The sequence below is a fragment of the Microcebus murinus genome, chromosome 14 (genome assembly GCF_040939455.1).
Source record: "Microcebus murinus isolate Inina chromosome 14, M.murinus_Inina_mat1.0, whole genome shotgun sequence".
NCBI lineage: Eukaryota > Metazoa > Chordata > Mammalia > Primates > Cheirogaleidae > Microcebus > Microcebus murinus.
The window spans coordinates 13395956-13409945 of NC_134117.1; the positions used below are offsets into that span (position 1 = coordinate 13395956).

The window sequence follows — 13990 nt, forward strand, 5'->3', positions numbered from 1 at the left end:
GTGGGGACCCCTGTGAGGGGCTCTGTTGCCTGGTGACAGCTCCTCAGACGCAAAGGATCCTGAAACGTGGTGGCTGTGCATCTATTCAGTCACTGCCTGGGTGGCCCCACTGCCAGCGGGACCTTGCCCTCCCTGCACTGGAGGAAAGAGACAGACTGTTGTCTGTGGGCTGACCTGGGTCTGAGATTGGAATCCACGTGGCTGGGTCATGCCTGAAAATGCACAGCAAAACAGAGGGTTTTAGGCAATTAAATGAAAAGAAATTCTCCTTCCAAAATGACCTTTGGAGTAAAATTTGACCTGGGTTATTCAAATAAGAAAGCCGACGGTTACTCTGCTCTTCTTGTCACTTTTTATGGATGGAAGCGTCTTTGGTTGTCAGGAGGGAACTCAGGGTGGGCAGGGTCTAGAATCAGTACCTATAGCAGAGCTACGATGCAGATTCCTCAGGCAAACACACATGCGTGTGTGTTTGAGATTCAGAAGCACTCTGATCCCATGAGCCAAAGTTGCCGTGAACCCCTGGCCTGCACAAGTAGCCTGCTGCTCGCTGAGGGGCCGTAGGAAAGGGCAGGTGGTGGCTACAGGTGGTGGGAGGTTGGGCTCCACATCCCAAAGGGACTGTACCTCCTCCATCTTTGTTCCAGTCCCTCCATGGCTACCACCTTGCATTGTAGGTGCTTAGTAACTGTGGTAATTGAAAGATTGGTTTCCTTTCTTGAACCCTGGGCAGTTGGTGCCAGGTGCTGCACTAGGGGCTGGGCTATGAAGCTGAAGGTAAGTAGTCTCTCTCTGGGGTGCCTGGGTGCCTGTCCCATTCCATCCTGGAAGCCTTGAGATGAGGGCTCCCTCTAGGGCATTTCCCGGTACTCCCAGTGTTGGAGGAAGCGGGAAGGGGTGTGCTCTGGGCTCAGGAGAGGTGCCACCAAATACTGCCTGTGCATGGGATCCTATTAGCAGCCCATGCAGGAGAGCGCCCTCCTGAGGGAGCCCGGCTAAATGCTCCCTGTCTACATGGAGTGGCAGGGGGTGCTGTCCTTAGGTGCTCTGGAAGCCAGCTGAAGTCTCCTTCCCTTGCCAGGTCTGCCTCCCTGGTGGGGCATCCTGGGATCTACCTGATTCCTCTGCACCTGTCCCCTTGTGCGAAGGAGGAGCTCCACCTGCTCCGCCTGCATCTCAGGGCTGCGGCTGGGGAGCTAGAGCTGGCGTGGAAAGCACCTTGAAAGTGGCAGCACAACTTTCCTATCCCGCACTTCACTGAGCACTGAACCCCGTGCCAGGTCCTGGGTTACGCGCTTCAATCCCCACCCCCACCCTGTGGAGGAGGTGCTGTTAGTGTCCGTGTTTCACGAGTGGGGAGGCCAGGATGCAGAGAGATGAAACGCTGCCGCAGCAGGGCAGTTGGGGTTTGGTCTGACCTCAGGGCTCGGGCCCACCCATGCTGGGAAGGCTCTTCCAGGGGAGACCCCTGAGGAGGTGGTCCCTGCCAGGCCAGCCCCTCCCAGGCCCCTCCTGTCTCCAGGCCCAGGAGTGGTCCCAGCCTTGAGGGAAGGCTGATCAGAGGCTGCTGATTTCTCCCTGTGGGGCAGGGGAGCCCCACTTCCCAGTTTGTGGAGTAGACTCACTTCTTGACTTTCGGGGCACCCTCTGGGCGTGACCACGTACCCAGCCCGGCCAGGGGGCTGCTCAGAGACCAGGCCCAGGCCCAGATGGCTCCCCCCACGCAGCTTGTCACAGGATTGCAGTTGAGCCCTGCTGAGCAGCAGCAACAGATAGCATTTTACAGATAGTATTTTTTTATGTGTTTAAACTACAAGCACTATTCAACACAAAGAACGCCCACTAATTCTGTCCTCACTTTATTGAGCCTAGTAAAGAGCACTTACATCCACCTCAATCAGATTTGGGCTTTCGGAGCACACAATTCTCATCAAAATGGCAGCGAAAGTCCAAGAACGAAAATAAAAAGATGGAACATTAATTCCTCTTTCAGTGCTATGAGGGTGAGTGTGAGCGCGAGAGTCTGTGGCTTCTTTCCAAAACCTGGCTCTAACTCTTACCTGCTCCATGACTTTGGGCTGGTTGTGGATCTTTCCGGGCCCCTGTGTCCTCAACTGTAAAATAAGGCTAACTCGGCTAGTGCGGTCACCGCGTGTGAAATGACATGGGCCTGAAAGCACTGGGCCCGGTGACAGGTTCTTTGTCAGTGCAGTTGCTTTGAGTACAGTGTCTGCAGCCATTAGGCTCGGGCTGCTGTTTCTCCTCTTCTGTGCCTGTCACGTTGCCGAACCTAGAGCACCGGGGTGTCTATGACGAGTATTGATCTGTGGGTGACGGGAGGCGCAGTGTGTTGTACTCAGATTCATTCATACATTCATTCAACAGTCCAACATTCATTCATTCATTCAACAATTAACTTATTCATTCAATAACTACCAAACATGTCCTCTGAGCCAGGCATAATTGTGGGTGCTCACCTCCCCTGCCTGGTGTAGACAGGATGGTCAACAAAGTGGAGACATAAAATAGGAAGTGACGGAGGGGACATGTGGCAGCAAGGCCGAAGTTGGCACCCTGCTGGGGGATCACAGCCAGTGAGGGTTTCAGAGGAGACCCCTGAGATCACTGTGATGAGTCAGAATAAGCCTTGGGGTCCCCAGGCTGGGAAGAGAGCTTGAGGGGCCAGTTTATTAGGAAATGGCTTATGTGGACCCTGGAAGTCAGCTCCCTTATCCTAAAGAAAAAAGTGAGAAATGCAGTTTTAAATGTAGCTGTGAGAACTTTAGGTAAAATACGGAAGACGGGTGCCGAGAGGGGAGTGCTGTTGGCCAGAGGACGTTAAGCATGTGAATGGGTCACTAAGAAGAGTTATGGATTTCCCCAAAAACGGGGAATTATCATCCGATGGCAATGGAGTGATTTATTCTTTTGATGTATAATGCCGCAATTCCCTGTCTCCTGAGCAGTAGTGATATTCTTAACACCCTATCCAGGAAGGAAGATATTAGGGGCGAGTTGTTTGCTAAGCTCAAAGTCTCTGTTGACCTTATAACAACTTGCCTAGAAGAAAAATGACCTAGTGTCTATTTACTATTGAATGTAATTTTCCTTAGGAAGTGTGCAAGCCTATTAAAGATTAATAGGGAATCTTATTTTTATATGTTTCTGTTTAAAGTTAGTTTGTGCAAGTGCAGGTTGTTAGCCATTCAGAAATCTGTTTGCCTTTCCCTTTCCCGACCCCTCCCCACTGAGCCCACTCAGAAGCTAGGTTCTTTAAGGTGTGGAAGGTGAATTAACATTCTGCTCAACAGAGCTTGGGGCTCACGTTCCACAGAGCCATTTAGTGCTTGTCTTTTGTGCATAGGGGAAAAGGGAGGGGGTTTTGCAAATTATTACAGTCAAGGCAGCTTGTGCCATTTTAATTTTTCATTTTCCAGGAACCCCAAAGAAGCAAGGTTTGACTGAAGAAGGCCAGGCAGCGTTAGGGATAATTTTTAGATTTTACCTGTGTTTTTCTAAACTAATTAGAGTTCAGCTCCTCTGACTATAAACATCAAGATGTTGAGTTGTCTACCCTCTAAGGCAGGGGTCCTCAAATTTTTTAAACAGGGGGCCAGTTCACTGTCCCTCAGACCGTCAGAGAGGGCGGCGCACATTCCACACATGCGCACTGTGGGCCCGCTGTGAGTCGGCTGCTAAGCAGGACAGGCAGCGGCGGCAAGAACACCCGGCAGGCCGGATAAATGTCCTAGGCTGGCAGCATGTGGCCCGCGGGCCGTAGTTTGAGGACACCTGCTCTAAGGGTACAGACAGCACCTCCTTAAATGAACACAGGCCTCATGCTACAGTTGCCAGACCAATAGAGGGCAATGTATGGGGACCACATGTAGTGACCTATAGAATTGCCTCCACCTGTTTCAGCAGCGTGACTAAAAGGCATTGCTCTACTTAAAGATGGGGAGGACTCACCAGAGAAATCTCTATTTGGTCTTAATGGTAAGAATAAGCCTGATGTTAATCATGACTTTATTGAACACTTTCAGACTTTGAGCACATAGATCAGTGTCCTCAGGACAAAGTGTTTCTTATGCCAAGTTATTAGCAGGTGAAGTCTAGGAAAAATACCAGCTGGTCATCTCTACCTAGGACTTTATAAGGTCTCAAGGTCAGTGTTGACCTCCTGGGCTGGTCCAGAGCAGAACAGACGACACCAGTTCTGATGAGGTGCTGTGCTAAGCTAAGAGTCAGCGGTGGTTGTTATCCGGTGCTAGGTGGCAGGTACACCTAACACTCCCAGGAACATTTTGAGGGACTATCAGTCAGTTTGAGTAAATTAAGCTTCAGAGAAGTTAAGATAACTTGCCCCAAACATTATGGTTAGTTAAGTAGTTGAATTGAAATTTAAGTTCTAGTTCATCTTCAAATTCTGTATTCAAAACCCTTATTGTACACTGGTTTCTCATAGTGCTGTAGTTTTCTATTGTTGCTATGACAAATGACCACAACGTGGTGGTTTCAAGCAACATGAGTTCATTCTCATACAGATCTGCAGGTTGGAAGTCTGACACGGGGCTCCCTGGGCTGGAATCAGAGGCTAGGCCGGGCTGAGCTCCTCCCAGAGGCCCCAGAAGGGAATCCATTTCCTTTTCTTTCAACCCCTTCATGGCCCCTTCCTCTGTCTTCAAAACCAGCAAAGGCCAGTTGAGTTTTTATCCTATCACATCACTCTGACTTTCTCTATCTGCCTCCCTCTTCCACTTTTAAGGACCCCTGTGATGACACTGGGCCCATCTGGTTAGTGCAGGATAATCTCCCACCTCAAGATCCATAACCATGATCTCATCTGCAACGTCCATTTTGCCATGGAAGGTAACATATTCTCAGGTGCTGGGGATTAATGTATAGCTATCTTTGGGGGGCCAAAGATGCCCCAAAGGTAAGTAGTCTGCCTTACAACAAGTAGTTTTGCTTCTGAGCATCTATCTTGTTTTTAATGTTTGTGATATCATGAACTACCATGTTTCCTCCAAAATAAGACAGGATCTTATATTTATTTTCCTCAAGAAGACACCCTACGGCTTCTTTTTAGGGGATGTTATTTTTTTAAGTATGTTACAACAATCTACATTTATTCATATATAGTTAAGTCGTTTTTTTTCTGGAACATCATCATAACTCTCCAAACCCCGAATTCCATCCTGAATTTCTTGCGACTCTAGTTCCTTTAGAACCATTGGCCCCAATCTCTCATGTCGAGCAATAGAGCTCTCATGGGGCAGATGAAAAGGGCTGCTCATCTTCTTTACCGCTCCGCAATAAAATGCATGGGTTGTGCAGATACGTTGCGTAGCCATGCCCATCACTAGGTCTTATTTTCGGGGTAGGGCTTAACTGTGCAAATGCTTAGAAATCCTGCTAGGGCTTATTTTATGGTTAGGTGTTATTTTTGGGGAAACACGGTAGTTGTGGCACTAGTCATTTTACCCCTCTTCCCAGTAGTTGCTAAAACGCTCAGAGCCAAATGTGTAGCTTTCATCCAGCCAGGGGCAGGTGTGCATTTTGTACCAGCTGTAGCACTACCTCTGTCTTCTATTTCTATGGCTCCCAATTCTCTCACTGACTTTTACATTTATTCTGTTGCATCACAGCTGTATCTGAATGCATTTCAAAATTCTTTCTGAAGCCCATGGGTGGGCATAAATAATTAAATGAAGCCATGGTGTGTGACCTTTGCTGCCCAGGGTTCCTGAGTAGTTGACGTGGAGCTTCTTAGAATTCCAGAATTAACACGAGGCAACTTCTATAATGCACTCTTGAAGATGGAGGTGTCTGCAGAATTCTACATGAAGTCAACTTACACCATGTTGGTCTGGAGTTTTAAGTTCCGCTGGTGAAAGATTGGTTGAACATCGAGATTTCTATTTCTCCTTGTGGTTCAAAATCACAAAACTGATCTCTAAAGTTTGCCTGCAGGAATATAAAAGACTTATTGGATAAGATTTACTCTTAAAACATTTTAATATATTTGTCACCCGCAATTATCCTAGCAGACAATTATTGCCTATCTGAGAGCTTTGTGATCGGTTTCTCATCCAAAAAACTTGCAATTTCTTTTCTTCTTCCATTTCTTCCCTTAAAAACAAGTACCACCAAAGCTAAAGCTAGATTTTCTGCACTGATGGCTGGAGCCTAGCATTGGTAATACAAAGCAACTTTATCTGACTTGGTGATGCAGCCTAGGGCTGTTTGGGATTTTTCTGTGCTCCCATTGCTGCCTAGGGTTTGCTTACACTGTGACCATCAGTTTGTGCATTGGGAGAAATTCGTTGAGGGCGGTGACGTCCTGGCTAAAGGGCAGCTCTGGGGCATCTGATGAGGGGCTGCTAGAAGCCCTTTCTCGGTTGGAATGTATTCCCCTGCCAACTGCCATGACTTGCTTTTCAAATTTGCCGGGCAGAGAGTAGCTGTCAAGCCCTGTCAGCTGCTCGTTGATGTTGAGTGGCGGCTGTCAGTGTTCGTGCAAGGTGGCTTCGGGAGGGAAGCCACAGTTGACTGGATGCTGACTCACGCTTTCCTCAGGGGGCTGCTGCAGTTTGGTGTGTTCAGGAAGGCTAAGGAAGCATGGCCTCGCTACGCTACAGCCTGCCTTCGCTGAACCCTCACTAGAGAGATACCCCAAGCAGGATTCATGGCCGGAAACAATTCAGGACTCCCCTGCATTGCTGGAACTCCTTCCTCCGTGGGTGGGTGAGGCTTTGTCATAGCCCCAGGGGGTCAGGCTCAGAGCACAGTGACAGCAGCTTCTTGTGGCCCAAGAGCTGCTAAAAGCCAGAGGAGCAGCAGTGGTCAAGGGATGCCCTTGGTATCAGGAGGAGCCTCATTGTCAAGAGGAGGTTGAGCAGAGACCTAGGGGAAACAGGCCTTAATCTCTACTTGGCCACAGGAGCCTTTCTGTCCCAGGAAACAAAGGTGTTAGGAGAGTCTCAAAGGCTTCTTGGACCTTGCAAGGCTCTTTCCCAACAATGTAGCCATGGTCTGGCTGAGTTACCACAAGTGTATCAGTTGTCCAGGCTTTAATAATCCCACCACGAAAAAAAAATAATCCCGCCATGAGTGGAAACCCATTATTAAGGGGCTGATGAACACCAGTGTGCAGTGCTTTGCACATCTACACCTGGGACGTGCAGATCTCCCCCAGGGCCTTTGCATCTCCACAGTCACTCCCAGGGGTGGTGGGGGGAGGCCTGGGTCCAGCTGCCCAGCTCCCCAGCCTGTTTCTAGGCACATGCTAGGTCTTCCTTTGCTCCAGGAAGCCAGGATGCAGGGCACACAGTGAGGACTAGGGACACAGAACAACACTCCCTGTGAAATGCATTTAATACAGGCTCTGATTTCCTGAAGGATGCTTTCCAGATGTGTGCTTCAGTAGACTGCTGAAATAGAAGGGCTAAGGTAATTTTCTAAAAACAGAAAAGAGGAAAAATCTGTTTTGTGTCACTATGCCAGACAATTGCCATTCCAGTGTTCTAGCTTTGTCATCCCCAGTCTAATATTAGCAGCATGTTTTTCAAATTGCTTTTGTTCTGCATGAGATATTAGCAGTATTCACAAACTTACTGATATTTAGTCATTTAAAAAATATATCTGTTTCTTCTAAGCCCCTGGGGAAAAGTAGTTTTTTAAAAAGTACTTTTACTCTATGATTTCATATAACTGAGATGTTTTAAGTAACACCACAGGGTTCCTGGTTTGCATTTCTCAAATTTGTTTCAGTCAAAGTCGATGCCTTTAGTTATGCAGATGTAGCCTGTTCTAAGCATGTAATACAAGGGCCGTTGCAAGATAGACTAAGATACAGTGCGTGTTTCTCTATGTGGAGCTTTCTGTATGCTTTGTGGCAAGGGCTTAACATTAGAATGGGCCAGGAATTGCAGAGAAAAGATGAAGGGATGGAAGTAAAATATTATTGGGCAACCAGTCTATTCTAGGTTCTAGGTGAAGAGCTTTATAGGATTGTCATTTAAATCTCACAGAAACCATTTAAAGTGACTCTGTGTAGCACTGGGCCCATTTTCCAGGTGAAGAAACCAAGGCTTGAAGAAGTTAAATAACTGGGTAAGGTGTAAGAGCATAAAAGGTGGGCTGGGATTGGAAACAGGTGCGTGTCTCTTCCAAGCCTGTAAACCTTCTCGTCCGTCATACTTTGTTTCCTCTGATGGCCTACTAAGAAGGCTTCCGAAACTAGATGGCTTGAACTGAAAAGCAAGACTTTGAAGCCCTCATGTCTGCATTGGGTTCAGGAAAAAACCCAGTGGTTTCTTGCATAGGTAGGGCAATCAAGGGGTCCTGTCCCAAAGTCCTGGGTTCCTACCAGGCAGGCAAGTCCTATAGTCCTGTACGGTACTGGTGGGGTCGAGAAGACCCCTCATGAAGGGGAGCCTAATGCACTGACAGACACACCACCCTCGCATGCAGGTGCGTGTCCACCTGCATCCACTGGCCTCTGCCATGCTCCTGTGTTAACGTGCGAGGTGCCCGCTGCATCTCTAAAGCCGTGGAACGTTAGGAAGATGTCTCCAAAAAGCAATCTAGTCCATGGTGGCAGAGAAGGGCAAGTATACCCTTAAGAACTTAATAAAATCCCAAGGAAATGAAAGTCAAACAACCCCCACCCTTCTCCCCTCCAGGGCTGTCACTGGTTGGCAGTGCCCCTTCCCGTGAACACTGTCCGTGGCCACCCGCCATGTGACTCGGAGCCGGGGCTTAACCTCTTCGGCTCTCGGCTGCCTTGTATGTGAGATGAAGGGATGCTCTAGAAAAGTCGTATCTTCTAGGCTCAAAGGAAACCGAGTGCCTTGACTCCAACATCATGGGTAATGGCCGGATGAAATATGGATGAGTGTACTGATGCTTTGAAAACAAGTGTTTTGGTTTGTTTTTTTTTCGAGGCAACTTTGAGTGTCCCACAGACTATATTTCTGAAGTGGAAGTGAAACCCAAGAGCTAAGAAGTTAAGCGAAACACTCAGGAACTCTGGTCTCTTAGTGCCAGAGCCTGGATCCCATTTAAGATCTCACAGTTCTTAGTCCAGGGCTCAGTTCCATCAGCCACACGGCTTGTGTCCAAGTAGAAGATCTGCTCTGGAAAAACAATCAAAGGATTACGATAATCCAGGATGAGTTAAATTGGGCATTACTGGTGTGTTTTTACCTGTTCTGCATAACACTACATTCCTAAAACTGTTACAGAAGAAGTGGGTAAATAATTTCCCCTCCCCACTGTCAGAAGACCATCTGCTGTTTGAGACAACTGTCCTAGATATTATCATTATAATCATTTTTCTATTTCCACTTAGCAGTGTGCTTCCTTGAATATGATACTTGCTGCATAAACCAGTTTTTGTCGTGCTCCTCAGGCCATCTTGGTATTTGCTTGCTATTGCCTCCTCTTCAAGGGGGGGAGATTTTTCTTACTGAGGGCGATACATTTCTACATTAGTGCCTATTCATTTCCTTTTCATTTTCTCAGAGAAAAACAATCAGAGCTCATCATTACTGTAGTCATGGAGATTTCACGTCTCCAGAAGAAATCCAGTTGTGGGGTTTCTTTGTTAATCCCATACTGGACATTTAAACTCCCTTGTTTGGGTCACAGCAGCCCGGGCAAGGGAAGACATTGACACTGATTGCAGCGCCATTCTTCCCGCAGGTGGGCGGGGGAAGTGTGTGCAGAAGGGGCTGCCCTGGGGTGCTGGAGCCATGCATACAGTCAGTGCTCAGGCAGTAGTTAGGGACTGGACAGATGGAGGAACCAGAGCTCTAACAACTGCCTGGACTCTTAGCTCCTCACCATACCATGAGCCCGACATGGCTGTGACCGATCTCACTCTCTTCCTTGCAAACCAGGCCTCCCCCGTCTTTCCCGCCAGAGCCCCACTGCCTGCCGAGCTGTCTGTGTCCTGATTCTGCCCTTCCTTTCTTAAGTCTGACTTCCATTTATAGGCACCTATGTTTCCACGAATTCCTTCTTCCTCCCCTCAGTCCTCCTCTCTGGTCCACGGCTGTAGTCTCTTAGGTAACCATCCCTCCCGCCTCTGGCCAGTTTCCTGCTCTCCCCATTGCTGGAACAGCGAGGGCACAGAGTAGCTCTTAAGCAAACCTTTGCTGAACAACTGAGAGACCGAAGAGTATTCCTCATTTGCAAATCTGATCATGCTACTTCTCCATTTAAAATACTTCGGTGGGGCTGGGCGCGGTGGCTCACGCCTGTAATCCAAGTTCTCTGGGAGGCCGAGGCAGGAGGATCGCTTGAGCTCAGGAGTTTGAGACCAGCCTGAGAAGAGCGAGACCCTGTCTTTACTAAAAATAGAAAACTTAGCCAGGCATCGTCGCATGCACCGATAGTCCCGGCTACTCGGGAGGCTGAGGCTGGAGGATCGCTTGAGCCCAGGAGTTTGAGGTTGCTGTGAGCTAGGCTGATGTCACGGCACTCTACTCAGGGCAATACAATGAGACTTGTATCAAAAAAAAAAAAAAAAAAAAAAAAAAAAAAATCCTTCAGTGGCTCCCACTGCTGTTGGTATAAAATCCAAGCTCTTAGGTTGTGCAAAGTTTTTTAAGACCTCGCCAGCACCATCTCCCATCGCTCCCTGTTTGCATCTTGTGAACCAGCCACAGTGAGTGAGCCACAATGTTCCACACGATGCGTGTGTGAAGTGTAGAGGCTGAGAATTATCTCCACCTCTGCAGTCAGATTGAATGTGGTCATGTTCCAACTCCACCACGGAGCTCTACAACCTGGAGAGCTCTCTGTGCCTCAGTTTCCTCATTGGTAAAATGGGCCTGATGGTATCACCCTGTGAGGACTCAGTGTGTGAATACATGTCAAGTGTTGAAGTCAGTGCCTGGCACATACAAGCACTCCACACTTACCCTGAGGTTATTATGAGTGTGATTAGTGCATCATATACTGCTTCCTTCTGCCTGGAATACCCTCCTCCACTTTACCTGACAAATCCTACCCATTTTTCAAGTCTCAGTCCCAATATCACAGCCTCTCTGAAACAAGCTTCTTTAGCTATGGAGTGTTGTAATGTTAAAAACCTCAATCACGGAGTTAGAATATGTGGTTTTAAATCCTGGTTCTGCTACTCACTATTTTCCTCTAGTTTAACCTTACCAAACCTTGGTTTCCTCATCTGTAAAATCAGGATAATAAAATAATAGTACCTATCTCATTAGTGTTGTCAGGAAATAATATAAAGTGTGTGAAAAGTATACCTAGCATATACTAAATACTTCATTCATGTTAGACATAATTTTTGTTAGCAGCCATTCATTCTTACCTTTTATCAAGAACAAACCGCTGTATTATTATTATTAATATAATCTTTTTACTTGTTTCTCTTGGCATCTAGACTGCAGGTTATTTAAGTTGAAGGACAGAGTCTTTTCCAGCATTATAACATAGCACCTGATGCTTTATTCAGGCAATGGGATGGACAGGAATTTAATTGCTTTGTCAACGTGTGTGATCACTGTCACACGTTACTTTAAGAAATTTTAGAGGACTGTGATGGTAAGAGAAGATGTTGGGAAGGAAGAATGTTTTGGTGGTCGGGGACAGGGGAGACCGTCGTCCTTGTGTGGGAAGTACTGGAGACAGGAGGTTATTGGTACTGCACCATTTCATTTGGCACAAAGGCTAAAATAGAGGATGGGAGAGGAAGCCTGACCCAGAAGGGCTGGAACTCAGCTCTCGAGACATGACACACACTTTATCAATGGGATTTACTACACCATACTGATTCTTAAATAGAATTGTGCTGGTAAATATTTAACAACCAATTCTCTATGAACAACACAAAGTCTTGATTTCTAGTGTTTGCCAATTACCGTGGTGTAAATACTCCCACCCCAGCCACTTTCAAGCTACCACCGTGATGTTAATCAACATGCAAAATGCCTAAAATTGTACCAATCACCCAGTAATGAGCTGGCCCTGGCACAACACTCTATAAACTTCTAACTTCAGTTTTTTCCATCTGTAAAACGTGAATCCTATAATGTTGAGCATCCTGTCTCCAAGTCTAAATGTCAGAGGGAGGTGGGTCAAATGTGATGGAAGCATGGAAATGTTAATGTTTCAACAACGCTGCCTGCGCTCACTCTTGAAACTCTCTTCCTATCCACTGGCTGTGTCTGACATAGGGCCAACGATCTTCTCTCAAAAAGCAGCCTGTCCGGAGCTCTGCTCAGAGCAGTATATTTCGTTTTATCCTCCCAATCGGGGCTATGCTTTCTGCAGCAGACTGACTCAATTAGCCTTTCATTCCAGAGTCCAATTGTGAGTCAATTCTGAGGTTGTTAAGCAAAATGAGTCTGGTGGCATTAGCCTCGTGCTGAAGGACAGTAATCCTCATCACAGTGTTGTTCAGTTAATAGTCTGCTGGAGAGACTAGGAGAAACCGGAGACCCAGAGACAGAGCGACCTTTCATCCATCTCTGGGGGCCAGGCGGGGAGCGTGGGGCTGCCAGGTCAGAGAGCTGCTCAGCGGCCAGGTTGTGTGCAGAACTGGAGCCCCAGCTGCCTGGACCGCAGTTGGCCTTTGCAAAGTTAGAAGCCCAGTGCCGCTAGATCATTAACTTTCATGACCGGGAAAATTCTTCTGAAATTAACACTCAATCCAAGCTGGATGCCATTGGAGCCAGTTGAGTAAGCCCGAGCCACCTTTAGGGATTTCCTCCGAAAAATAAATCCTTTAACGGGGCTACAGAACATAGCCAGGTTTTATATCTTTCAGCGTGTTCAATTAAAGTCAGCAAACGCCGGCGAGGCTCGGGCGATGCCTGAGATCCAGGCGCACGCACAACCGTGCGCGCACCAGCCTCGTTTGGCGGATTTTGCGGGGGCACTTAGCTCCAGCACATGGCCCTGCTCGGGAAGCCTTATGAAGGGCCTCTCTGAGGAGCGTCAGGTGCTGTGCAAAGAAAAGAAAGCAGACCTCCAGCATCTGCCCCTGGGAGTCGCAGTGACTGAGCCAGGCACGCAGAACATGCAGAACGCACCAGATGGGCACGGGGCGGCAGGCGCGGGCAAGCCTGTTTACGAGGGTTCAAGGAGAGAAGCAGCCCCGCGCGAGCACCGCGCAGCCTTGGCAGAAGGGGCAGCGTCCCATGGACTCAGATAATTTCATGAGGCCTTTTAATGCCCCTTCCAGTTAAAACTGTTGGGGAGGGGCACATAACGTGCTTCCTACGGGCCTTCTCCAGACCTTTGGGATCCCTGCACACCTGACCCTGCTTGGTCCCTCCAGCCCTGGCTTGTTTATACCCTAAAGTATGCTAAGTAAATACAGTTGCTTGGGTGGAAAGAAGTAAAAACAGCTCTGGGTTTGCCAGGAGCCAACTCTGGGGTGAGCTCAAGACAGAAGAAAACTGAGAAGACCTCCCATTGTCTCCCATAATTGCCGGATAATTTAAATTCTTGGGAAGTCCCTTGTGTTCTTCCCTAGAAACGGAGCAGTTGTCCGCTGAGATGACCTCAGAGGTGGCCCGGCTCTCATTCAGGATTTCTCCAACAATATCCTCTTCAGATTGAGAAACAGCCAGTCGGCCACAGAAAGCCCTCTTTCTCCCCAGACCGGCACGTCTGCGGCTCCTCTGCACTTCTGGGTCTCTGCGGCTTCCCTGCTGTCCTGGGTGGACTGTGGCGGCCCCCAGAGAGTTCCCAAGGAGCTTACAGATGCCACACTTTGATCAGCGGGCCCTCCAGGTGCGGCCTCTGACCACAGGCCCTCTGCGCCTGGAGCGAGCCTCACCTGTCCCCCGTCCCTCTTGCCTGCCCCTCCAGTTTCCAAAAGTCAGGCTCCTCCTTAGCGTCCCTGGGCTGGAGTAAATCGCTCCCCGAGGGCTGGTGGATGAGAGATGATTTACAAGGCAGATACATATATTCTTAAAGCCAGTAGGAATTACGGGAGCAGATGGGCTGT

General features: G+C 48.2%; 1 protein-coding gene across 4 annotated transcripts in view; it reads left to right on the plus strand.

Annotated features, from left to right (window-relative positions):
- The window catches only part of GFRA1 (GDNF family receptor alpha 1), a 204780-nt gene that overhangs the window by 152691 nt on the left and 38099 nt on the right, over positions 1 to 13990 (plus strand). The gene's annotated exons all lie outside the window — the stretch shown is intronic.